We start from the raw sequence: 13,564 nt of genomic DNA on the forward strand, positions 1-13,564 counted from the left end.
CCAGCTAAGCGTATTCGTTAGGTATTACAGTGAGGCAAAGGGAACATTTTGTGAGGACATATTAGGCCTCAAAACCCTCCATGGCCACACCAGGGGAGAGGACATCTATGAAGCCATCATGCAGATGCTAAATGAAATGGGAATTGACCTCAAGACTGTGGTGTCAATTGCAACTGATGGAGCTCCAGCCATGATTGGGAGAGAGAAGGGAGCTGTTCAGCGGCCGAAAGAGCACCATCCAGACCTGCTGTCATACCACTGCATCATTCACCAGTCAGTGCTGTGTGCCAATCTTGGAAAAGAATACTCAGATGTCATGGAGACAATTATGAAGCTTGTGAACTACCTGAGAGCCTCCTCAGCCCTTCAGCACCGCCTTATGCATGCATTTTTGACAGAGGTAAGTGTAATACACTTGGTTGCATTGTATGATGGCCAGTCATCTGTATTAAACAGACTAGGTTTACTTTGTTAAAATAATTACTCTTATTTTGCTGTGTTTGAGTATACTTGACATTTGGCTAAATCAAAAATGAAAAAAAGTATTATTTTGAGTTCATAGTAAAGAAAATTGTGTGTGTGTCTGTCACTGTGTGTCATTCTCTCTCGCTCATTCTCTCACTCTCTCTCACCAGGTCAATGCAGCTTATGATGACATTCTCCTTCATAACAATGTGAGGTGGCTGAGAAAGAAAAGGAAAGACCTGCAGATGTTTTTGTCTGAGCAGAAAAATGCCAAAGCCAAACAGTATCTTGATTTTCTGCAGGATGATGAAAAGATGGAATGTGTGGCCTTTTTGGTGGATGTGACATCTCATCTAAATGAGCTCAACCTCAAACTCCAAGGCCAAGGCAACACAGTGTGTGACCTTATGTCTGCAGTACGTTCTTTCCAAAGAAAGTTGGAGATCTTCAGGAGTGACATAACAGAGGCACATCTCCACTTTCCAACTCTATTGGAGCAAACTAATGGTAATCACCATCACACTCATGTTGCATTCCTGGAGAGGCTGGCTGAGAATTCTCAAAAACGTTTTGATGATTTCAGTCTTGGTAAGCAAGTCCTGCTCTGTATTGGATCTCCATTTCTGGTGAAGAATGTTCAAGAATTCTCAAGAGAGGCACAGGGCATCTTCCCTTGGGCAAATGTTTCATCTCTGCAAACTGAGCTCATAGATCTCCAGGAGAATGTTGCTCTGAAGGAAGTGGACTGTGACCCTGTGACATTCTGGACAAAGATGGCTACCGCAGCAAATGTCCCCCACCTTCAGAAGGTGGCCATTCATTTGCTCACCATGTTCGGTTCAACATATTGCTGTGAGTCTGGATTTAAACTCATACCGCAGCAGATTGACAAATGAACACTCCGCCTGGGTATCACACCTTTTGTGCCAAGGTTCAAGGCATTGGCTACAGGCAAACAGTGCCATTTCTCCCACTAGCTCAATACAATGTATGTATTGAATGTGTGTGTATATGTTATGGATGTTGATTTATGTCACGCACTTTACTGGCATTGTTCCGGACCCGTGACCTTGTTTAAAATTCACAAGTGGACCTTTAATAAAAAAAGTTTGAGTACCCCTGGTTTAGTGTAACCAGCCTGGTGCAGATTATTACTAATAAACACATCAGAAACACAGAGTAGGCCGATTAATGATTGAGATAAAATTTATTTGTTTTTCCACAGGTGTGAACATTATTGATCTGATCCAGTCATACTCAAAAGTTTAAATTAATTATATCAGTCCCTCCAAAAGCCCATCCCATTCCTATCCTGATGCAAATCTCCAGTGTGTGCAGAGTACTTCTGTCTGACTGCTCTGTACTTTGTGTGGAGCATCAGAGGTCACATCTCCAGTCTCAGGATGATCAACACTCTCTCTCTTCTGCTGGTTGCTCTCTCTCTGCCCTGTGAGCTCTCCTGCTTCTTGATGTTTTATCTTTTATCAGACAACATCCACTGATGGTCAGTCAGTGATACCAGAACATTTTCAAAATATCTCACTATCTTCTTTGGTTCTCTTTTTTTTAATCTCATCAGGTTGCACAGGTCAGAGTATGGAGTCTATTCCTTCCTCTTCAGTAGTGAAGAGGCCTGGAGAGACTCTCAGTCTCTCCTGCAGGGGATCTGGCTTCACATGTAGCTGCTGCAGCATGCACTGGATCAGACAACCTGCTGGAAAAGCACTGGAATGGATGGGTCGTGTTTACAGCGATGCAAGTGGAACAGAATATGCAGTAGATTACAAGAACGGATAGAAGTCACCAGATATAATACCAACAGCATGGTGCATCTGAGGCTGTCCAACTTGAAGCCAGAGGACTCTGCTCTGTATTACTGCGCCAGAGACACACACTGGTTAAAGGAAGCCCAGAGGCTTTACAAAACCTCTAACTATGTATTATCACTAGTACCAACAGGTGGCACTAAATGATAAAAAGTCAGATGACAATAAGGAGAAAAAGACAGCTTTTCTAAACACACTATGAAAGCAACAGCTGATGTGGAATTTCACTTCCCCTTTTTTAGATAAACATTTTACTTCAGGCATTCTTACAACAATATTTTCCCATTATTTTTATATCGCGAATGGATTTCTGCATGATGTATCCAGTATGTGGGTTAGGGTTTTGCTGAGCAGAATAAATGATTACATCTTATTTAAGTTTAAATAAAAGTTTGTGATTAGTAACTTAAAATGTATCCTTATAATTGTCTAACCACAAATCCAAAAGACTACTCTTGACAGGACAGTCCGTCCCTCTTTTATAGCCTGTCAGTGTCCCTCTCTATGCAAAGTGAACTTCCTCACAGTCTGCTATAAAGACTTGATATCATGCTGTCAGCTGCAGCAGAAGAAGAGAAGCTCCATCAGGTCACCTTGAACACCAACCATGTTCTCTGTAGCTCTGCTGCTGCTGCTGGCTGCTGGATCCTGTGAGTCTCACTGAGGCAGAGACACTGACAGAACGCTCACACTGACTGCTCACTGTTATTAACCTCACTCACTATTCAACATGTTTCCCTCCACAGGTGTGAAGTGTGAGCAGTTGATACAGCCAGCCTCTGTGACTGTTCAGCCAGGTCAACGTCTGACCATCACCTGTCAGGTCTCTTATTCTCTTAGCAGCTACCTCACAGCCTGGATCAGACAGCCTGCAGGGAAAGGACTGGAGTGGATAGGTAGCAAATACACCGGAGCTTCATACTTTAAAGATTCACTGAAGAGCAAGTTCAGTATCGACTTAGACTCTTCCAGCAAAACAGTGACTCTGAACGGACAGAGCATGCAGCCTGGAGACTCTGCTGTCTATTACTGTGCCAGAGACACACTGTGACACACACCATCAGTAGAGCTGTACAAAAACCCCTCAGAGCCTGAACACTTGTAACATGAAGCCACCAGAGGAGGAGCCCTCAGACCAGAAATGATCTCAACACCAGCTCACTGTTACAGTCAAGAGGGAAAGAGTACTAAGATGTTATAGAAATATTCTTAACTTAATTCAACAGAAAGGGTTTTCACCAATTTAAACAATCTGACATTACAATCACTGATACTGTATATCATTGTAGGTATAACATCTAAAAGGGATAGTAAGACCATAAGTTTGTTTTAAAAGTGTCTGATAATATAGTAGATTCCTTTCTATAGTAGAATCATGATATCCTCTAAAGAACAAGTTCAGCTACAGCAGAGACTCTTCTGCTGGAACAGTGACTCTAACTGGACAGAGTGTGCAGCCTGCAGACACAGCTGTGTATTACTGTGTACGTCTGCCCACAGTGACACAAACCACCAGCAGACCTGCACAAATACTCAGCAACCATGTGACTCAACCACACAGAGTATAAATGTGAACAATGATACACACCTCACTCTCTGATAAGTTCATTTCAAAATGTATTTAAATATCTGTGTAATATTATTTCACTTCCACTGCAGCCAAGATCAGTATAGAAGAGACTGAGAGAAGCTTCATTTTGCATAAATGCAAAACACATATGACCAATTTAATTCATACTAAATGAGTTGTGTGCCTTGTGGTGCCTGTTAAATATAGAACACATTTTCTGTGTTTATGTTTAGATCTACTAGAATAGAAAATAACAGTAGCTCTACCACTGAAGAGACAGGATGTCATTGCAGAACATAAACAAACTAATTTCCTCTTTTTTTGTTTTCATGAATCCAGAAATAAGTTGACAGGAAATGTAAGTGAACGTGAAATGTAAATGCAGCCGTCGTAGAGATACTCTGCTTATGGAAATGTTGATGTCACATGTTGCTTTTTGAATCTGTAGAGGGAGGTCGATGCAAACTCTTCCTCTCTTTAAAACACACCATCAGCGACTTGTTGCAGAACACCAGAGAAGTGTTATATGTTTCTGAAACACTCAGATCAGAAAGCACTGACAGTGTCTCTCAAATAATGGAAAGGACAATTATCTGGAGTTTATTATTTTTAGTTACTATTCATGGTGAGAAAATCTATTCTGATTTACTTGTTTTTTTATGTCTTTGATAAAATGTTGGATAATGAGCAAACATGATTTACTTACAGGAGTCTGGAGTGAGATCAAACTGGAGCAGTCCTCCTCTCAGGTGCAAAGACCTGGAGGGACAGTGAAGATGTCATGTATCATATCTGGTTATACAATGACAAGAAATAATATTCACTGGATCAGACAGAGACCAGGACAAGCTCTGGAGTGGGTTGGGAGGATGTACACAGGTTCAAACTCTGCTATCTATGGCAGCTCCTTTCAAAGCCGCTTCACCATGACTGAAGATGTTCACAGCAGCACTCAGTACCTCGAGGTCAGCAGCCTGGCAGCAGGAGACTCTGCTGTTTACTTCTGTGCTCGTGACACACAGTGACTAAAGACAGTGGAGCAGCTGCACAAAAACCTCCACTAACCACAAAGCAATGTGATCCTACACTTCTGGGTTTTCTCACACATTGCAAAAACACTTGGATGTATCCATATTAGATTTCTATGTGTTTCCCATTAATCACCAGATAGTCCCTCATGATATCTTATTATTTTGTATTAAATAACATTTGTCATATTTATCAAAATCAAGCCACAAATTACATAGAATATGAAAAGAGAAAGAAGCTGAAAAACAATATTTGATCAGACAGAGAGCTTGGCTGGGTGACGAGATTATTAGAAAGGTGAAATGTGAGACTATAATGAAGCACATTTCCTAAACACTACTTTTTATTGGTGATCAGAACAAAATTGTAGATTATTTATATTATAGTAAATGTGCTTCCATTAGGATCAAAGTGACTTGTGTGAAACAGAGCATTGATACCAACATGAATGATCTAATATATATATATATATAATAAATATATAGATATATATAATATATATATCTATATATATATATATCATTTGTTTAGGTAAATGTGATAAAGATAAATTATGATTTCACAGGTTTGAATAATTTGAGTATAAACTTGTCAAAAGTCGGATCAAACATAATCATCTGTCTATTATTACAATACTTTTGTTTTTGATGTTCCCGCAATACTGATAGACATTCTACAAAACATGAAACTAGTTCAGAGAAAAGTCTAAACAGCTGAGATGGAGAGTTGATATTTTTTACAAACCCTGTGAGGAGGAGTCAATGCAAAACTCAGATATCTCCTCCTCTACTTATGTGACTGCAGAGAGGAGGACAGAGGACAGAGGACACATAGTTTAACATGATGGACTATAGGACAGGACTGCTGCTGCTCACTGTCTGCTGGGCAGGTCAACATCTTTACTGATCTTTATCTAACACAGCTTCTAATTGTGTCAACAGTTTATTTCACCAGATGTGTTTTTATCCTGTTTACAGGTGTTGATGGTCAGACTCTGACAGAATCTGATTCAGTGACTAAAAGGCCTGGAGAATCTCACAGATTGACCTGTACAGCCTCTGGATTCACATTCAGTAGCTACTGGATGGCCTGGGTCAGACAGGCTCCTGGAAAAGGACTGGAGTTGGTTGCGAGTGTGTATGACAGTAGCAACATCTTCTACTCTGAGTCAGTGAAAGGCCGGTTCACCATCTCCAGAGACAACAACAGACAGCAGCTGTATCTGCAGATGAGCAGTCTGACGGCTGTAGACTCTGCTGTTTATTACTGTGCTCGAGACACACAGTGACTGAAGCTGGTTGAGCAGCTGTACAAAAACCTTCAGTCCTCATCCTTGATGTGTTGATAGAGTACAAAGAGAATTCTACGTTGACTAAATCATTCGTTGTCGAAGTTTTTATGAAAAGGAAAAAACAGTTGCTACTGAGCCAAGTTATAAAACACATTAATAAATGAAAATGTCTTTAAAAAAATGATTGCCTCATAAGACAGGCAAGGCCTGAATAAACATATTGTAAATATATTTCATGTATGGGCAAAAAAATAAATTCTCAATGTAGAAATGTCAGTCACATTACTCACACAAGCACCAACAGGTGGCAGTAGAGGATAAAAAGACAGGTGACAATAACGGGAATATGACAATGTCTCTAAACGTATCCTATGAAAGTCTTGAGGCTTTCCTTCAACAATAATGTCCCATTATTAATTTCTTAACAGCAGGTATCAATAATATATGTATGCATGATGTTTCCAGTATGTGGATGGGCAACCAATGTTGTGCAAAGCAGAATAAATGATTACATCTTATTTAGGTTTGGATAAAAGGAACTGACAAATAACTTGAAATTCAACCTTATAATTTAAGGATATAAGCATTCAATCATAGTATGCAAAAAATAAATCTACATATATATATTCAGGGGATGTGCTGTGTTTCTGTTTGAGGAGGAGGAGTCAATGCAAACTCTGACCTCTTCCATCTCTACATATGTGTTGCAGAGTGAAGGACAGACACTAAATCACTGACATACACACTGTAGACTGGACAGAGACAACTGGCTTTCACAATGATCAGACCTGATTATCTGGTGGCTTTTCTCATCCTGTCAATTTACTCTGCAGGTAAGAACAAAAGCTGTTTTTCTGACAGAGCTCCTGCTACAAAGACAATATGGCTGCTTTACAGAAACTAATGAGCTGTTTACATGTCTGTAGGTACTGAGGGTCAAACACTGACTGAGTCTGAACCAGCGGTTAAAAAGCCTGAAGAGTCCCACAGACTGACCTGCACATATACTCAGGGTTTAGTAGTAGCCTAATATTGATACTGCTTGGATCAGACAAGCTGCTGGAAAAGGACTTGAGTGGGTTGCTCATATCAGCAGTGGCAGTAGCAGCATCTACTACTCTGCGTCAGTGAAAGGCCGGTTCACCATCTCCAGAGACAACAACAGACAGCAGGTGTATCTGCAGATGAGCAGTCTGACGGCTGTAAACTCTGCTGTTTATTACTGTGCTCGAGAGACAGTGACACAGAAAGGAGAAATGCTGTACAAAAACTCAACAAGTCAAAACAAAGTCAAAACTTTGTGTTCTGCTTCTCACAATCACAAAAAAGCTTGAGCTCAACATCATCAAAACACTGAAGGAAATATCGCCTCAATAAAACTGCTTCCATCAGAAAGCAGCTACCAAAAGTTACATCAGACAATCAATATACTATTTGTCTGAGATTTGATTAGAAATAAAATATCATTTTCATTTATTGTTTTAAAAAATAAATGTTATTTCATATGTCCAAACACAAATTCAAAAGACAACTCTTGACAGGACAGTCCGTCCCTCTTTTATAGCCTGTCAGTGTCCCTCTCTATGCAAATTGAACTTCCTCACAGTCTGCTATAAAGACTTGATATCATGCTGTCAGCTGCAGCAGAAGAAGAGAAGCTCCATCAGGTCACCTTCAACAGCAACCATGTTCTCTGTAGTTCTGCTGCTGCTGCTGGCTGCTGGATCCTGTGAGTCTCACTGAGGCAGAGACACTGACAGAACGCTCACACTGACTGCTCACAGTTATTAACCTCGCTCACTATTCAACATGTTTCCCTCCACAGGTGTGAAGTGTGAGCAGTTGATACAGCCAGCCTCTGTGACTGTGCAGCCAGGTCAACGTCTGACCATCACCTGTCAGGTCTCTTATTCTGTTAGCAGCTACTCCACAGCCTGGATCAGACAGCCTGCAGGGAAAGGACTGGAGTGGATAGGAATGAAATACACCGGTGCTTCATACAATAAAGATTCACTGAAGAGCAAGTTCAGTATCGACTTAGACTCTTCCAGCAACACAGTGACTCTGAACGGACAGAGCATGCAGCCTGGAGACTCTGCTGTGTATTACTGTACCAGATACACACTGTGACACACACCATCAGTAGAGCTGAACAAAAACCCCTCAGAGCCTGAACACTTGTAACATGAAGCCACCAGAGGAGGAGCCCTCAGACCAGAAATGATCTCAACACCAGCTCACTGTTACAGTCAAGAGGGAAAGAGTACTAAGATGTCATAGAAATATTCTTAACTTAATTCAACAGAAAGGGTTTTCACCAATTTAAATAATCTGACATTACAATCACTGATACTGTATATCATTGTTGGTGTAACATCTAAAAGGGATAGTAAGACCATAAGTTAGTTTTAAAAGTGTCTGATAATATAGTAGATTCCTTTCTATAGCAGAACGAAATCCTCTAAAAGACAGTTCCTATTAAATAATTATTCAATAACATATGAAAAAGACAACTTTATCAGTGTCATAATTGGATTAGGAGAATAATTAATAGTTTTGATCCGACTTCATATTTTCATAAAACTATAGGAAAGTTTGTTTTTATCATCTAAATCGTGTTTGCTATGTGATTAAAAACCACACCTGAACATTTCCTCATGTTTTGGATAATTTCCATGAACTGAAGTCAGCTGATTTCCAAACATCAGTATGTAAATGATCTGTGTGTGTTTCCTCATAAACCAGAAATGTGTGTGTGTGTGTGTGTGTGTGTGTCAGAGAGAGGACAGAAGAGCTCACATCAGTTCAGCTTCAACATCAACATGTTCTCTGCAGCTCTGATACTGCTGCTGGCAGCTGGATCCTGTGAGGAGCTTTCAGTGGATTCTCACTAATAAACACATCAGAAACACTGAGTGGTCAGATGAATGATGGAGATAATGTTGCTTTGTGTTTCCACAGGTGTGAACAGTATTGATCTCATCCAGCCAGACTCAATGGTTGTGCAGCCTGGACAGCCTTTGACCATCACCTGTCAGGTCTCTGGTTATTCTCTGACTGATAGCAGCTATGCAACAGGTTGGATCAGACAGTGTGAAGGAAAACCAATGGACTGGATTTCATACATGTGGGGTGATGGCACCCTTCATCAAAACAATGCTCTGAAGAACAAGTTCAGCTACAGCAGAGACTCTTCTGCTGGAACAGTGACTCTAACAGGACAGAGTGTGCAGCCTGCAGACACAGCTGTGTATTACTGTGTACGTCAGCCCACAGTGACACAAACCACCAGCAGAGCTGCACAAATACTCAGCAACCATGTGACTCAAAAACACACAGTATAAATGTGAACAATGATACACACCTCACTCTCTGATAAGTTCATTACAAAATGTATTTAAATGTCTGTGTAATATTATTTCACTTCCACTGCAGCTAAGATCAGTTTAGAAGAGACTGAGAGAAGCTTCATTTTGCACAAATGCAAAACACATATGACCAATTGAATTCATACTAAATTAGTTGTGTGCCTTGTGGTGCCTGTTAAATATAGAACACATTTTCTGTGTTTCTGTTTAGATCTACTGGAATAGAAAATAACAGTAGCTCTACCACTGAAGAGACAGGATGTCATTGCAGAACATAAACAAACTAATTTCCTCTTTTTTTGTTTTCATGAATCCAGAAATAAGTTGACAGGAAATGTAAGTGAACGTGAAATGTAAATGCAGCCGTCGTAGAGATACTCTGCTTATGGAAATGTTGATGTCACATGTTCCTTTTTGAATCTGTAGAGGGAGGTCGATGCAAACTCTTCCTCTCTTTAAAACACACCATCAGCGACTTGTTGCAGAACACCAGAGAAGTGTTATATGTTTCTGAAACACTCAGATCAGAAAGCACTGACAGTGTCTCTCAAATAATGGAAAGGACAATTATCTGGAGTTTATTATTTTTAGTTACTATTCATGGTGAGAAAATCTATTCTGATTTAGTTATTTTTTTAATTTCTTTGGTAAAATGTTGGATAATGAGCAAACATGATTTACTTACAGGAGTCTGGAGTGAGATCAAACTGGAGCAGTCCTCCTCTCAGGTGCAAAGACCTGGAGGGACAGTGAAGATGTCATGTATCACATCTGGTTTTAAAATGACAAGCTATTATATTCACTGGATCAGACAGAGGCCAGGACAAGCTCTGGAGTGGGTTGGGAGGATGAACGCAGGTTCAAACTCTGCTGATTATGGCAGCTCCTTTCAAAGCCGCTTCACCATGACTGAAGATGTTCCCAGCAGCACTCAGTACCTCGAGGTCAGCAGCCTGGCAGCAGGAGACTCTGCTGTTTACTTCTGTGCTCGTGACACACAGTGACTAAAGACAGTGGAGCAGCTGCACAAAACCTCCACTAACCACAAAGCAATGTGATCCTACACTTCTGGGTTTTCTCACACATTGCAAAAACACTTGGATGTATCCACTTCAGATTTCTATGTGTTTCCCATTAATCACCAGATAGTCCCTCATGATATCTTATTATTTTATTTTAAATAACATATGTTATATTTATAAATACAAGCCACAAATTACATAAATCTGAAAAGAGAAAAAAGCAGAAAAACAATATTTGATCAGACAGAGAGCTTTGCTGGGTGACGAGATTATTAGAAAGGTGAAATGTGAGACTATAATGAAGCACATTTCCTAAACACTACTTTATATTGGTGATCAGAACAAAATTGTAGATTATTTATATTATAGTAAATGTGCTTCCATTATGATCAAAGTGACTTGTGTGAAACAGAGCATTGATACCAACATGAATGATCTAATACATAATTTGTTTAGGTAAATGTGATAAATATAAATTATGATTTCACAGTTTTGAATAATTTGTGTATAAACTTGTCAAAAGTCAGATCAAACATAATCATCTGTGTATTATTACAATACTTTTGTTTTTGATGTTCCCGCAATACTGATAGACATTCTACAAAACGTGAAACTAGTTTAGAGAAAAGTCTAAACAGCTGAGATGGAGGGTTGATATTTTTTACAAACCCTGAAAGGAGGAGTCGATGCAAAACTCAGATATCTCCCCCTCTACTTATGTGACTGCAGAGAGGAGGACAGAGGACAGAGGACACACAGTTTAACATGATGGACTATAGGACAGGACTGCTGCTGCTCACTGTCTGCTGGGCAGGTCAACATCTTTACTGATCTGTATCTAACACAGCTTCTAATTGTGTCAACAGTTTATTTCACCAGATGTGTTTTTATCCTCTCTACAGGTGTTGATGGTCAGACTCTGACAGAATCTGATTCAGTGACTAAAAGGCCTGGAGAATCTCACAGATTGACCTGTACAGGCTCTGGATTCACATTCAGTAGCTACGACATGGCCTGGGTCAGACAGGCTCCTGGGAAAGGACTGGAGTGGATCGCTTATATCTACAGGGATGGCAGTAGCTACATCTTCTACTCTGAGTCAGTGAAAGGCCGGTTCACCATCTCCAGAGACAACAGCAGACAGCAGGTGTATCTGCAGATGAGCAGTCTGACGGCTGTAGACTCTGCTGTTTATTACTGTGCTCGATACACACAGTGACTGAAGCTGGTTGAGCAGCTGTACAAAAACCTACAGACCTCATCCTTGATGTGTTGGAAGAGCACATAGAGCGTTGACTAAATCTTTCCTTGTTGTAGCTTTTATGAATGAAAAAAACAGATGCTTCTGAGCCAAGTTATAAAACAAATTATTATTAAAGAAATGTCTTTAAATAATAATTTCCTAATAAAACAGCCAAGGACAGAATAACATCTTCTAAATGTGTGTTTCATGTATGGGCAAAAAGAAACACTAAATGTAGACATTTCTGTCACATTACTCACATTCAGTTGGAAGTGCAGCAGCCTCAAGTGTTAATCTCACTGCTAAAAGAAATTCATGATAAACAGAAGGAAGAATGGCTGTTTGTTCTTGTGATTGTGCAGTGTGGTGTAAGCTGAATAAATAAATCATTCTGCAATAAGACAAACTTTCCCTTTCTGGGAGAAAATCTATGTCTTCCTGAGTGACATGTTGCTGCAGTAATCCCCCTCACTGAGGTGACCTATCATTTTCAAATGAAAGTATGAGACTGACAGTGCAGCTTGTTTTGTATACATTAAATCACCCACCACACTGTTAGTCTCTCAGAAATGCAAATACCAACAAGTAAAAAAGACTAAACAACATTTTATTTTTGGGTCTGTTATGGAGCTTCTCTCATATTTCAGCACTCCTCCTTCTCTCACAAATTAAGTATTTATGTATCAACACTGCGACCCCCCCAAAAAATGCAAATCCCAACACACTGATGGATAATCCCCACCCATTCTGCATGCACAATATATATCCTTCATACAGCCTCTGTTGTTGCAGACTCTGACAAGTTCCCACCATGACATTAGTACAAAGCGTGGTCCTCCTGGCTCTGGTTTCAGGTGAGTGAAGTCGGTCCAGCAGAGGAGGAGAAGAGGTGCTGGTTCCCCATCATCTAAACTCTGTGTCTCTTTCAGCGGCTCAGGGCCAGTCCCTCACCTCCTCAGAGCCGGTGGTCAGCAGAGCAGGAGAACCAGTCTCTCTGTCCTGTAAGGTGGAAGGACTTCCTCTGGCTTGGCTGCACTGGATCAGGCAGAAACCAGGGAAAGGACTGGAGTGGATCGGACGCATCGATAGTGGAACTGGAACCATATTTGCCCAAAGACTGCAAGGCCAGTTTTCCATCACCAAAGACACTTCCAAAAATGTTGTGTACTTTGAGGTGAAGAGTCTGACACAAGAAGACTCTGCAGTTTATTACTGTGCACGAGAGACACAGTGACACACTAGACTACCACGCTGTACACAAACTAACAACACTGATCCCTGTATGAAAACCACTGAAGCATGTCAGGGCTGTGAAAAGACAATTCTCATTGGATGATCGCCAGCTGATAATGACATGTATTTCATTTAGAAAAACATGTGTGTTATTGCGTAGAGACAGGTTCTCATGACTCACAGCAATGCCTGCATTTTTGAAAGGATAACCCTGTACAACATACATTTTAATCCAGTGAACACTTTGGTTTAAAAAGCTCTGTATAATACATAATTATGTTCTTACTGAAATAGCATCTAATCATTTTGAGAGTTTTAGGATATTTTTTTACAATAAATCAAATAATGGCAACACAATCATAGCTAAATCAACTATGGTGACTCTTCTACATCCTTAGAGACTTTTCGGCAGCCTGAAGAGGACACTGTCGGGTTTTACTGTGTAACTGTAAGAAGTACAAGGATACGAACCACCAACAAAGCCAACAAATACTCAATAACCAATTTACATTTTATG

The 13,564-nt window shown here is 40.2% G+C and overlaps 1 gene segment (V, D, J or C); it reads left to right on the forward strand.

Moving 5' to 3' along the window:
- The first annotated feature begins 12,625 nt into the window (after positions 1 to 12,625).
- On the forward strand, positions 12,626 to 13,048 carry LOC307014380 (immunoglobulin heavy variable 1-24-like). The segment is given in 2 exons: positions 12,626 to 12,668; positions 12,744 to 13,048.
- Positions 13,049 to 13,564: the final 516 nt, after the last annotated feature.

Source organism: Notothenia rossii (assembly GCF_949606895.1).
Source record: "Notothenia rossii genome assembly, chromosome: 8".
In the NCBI taxonomy this organism is placed as follows: domain Eukaryota; kingdom Metazoa; phylum Chordata; class Actinopteri; order Perciformes; family Nototheniidae; genus Notothenia; species Notothenia rossii.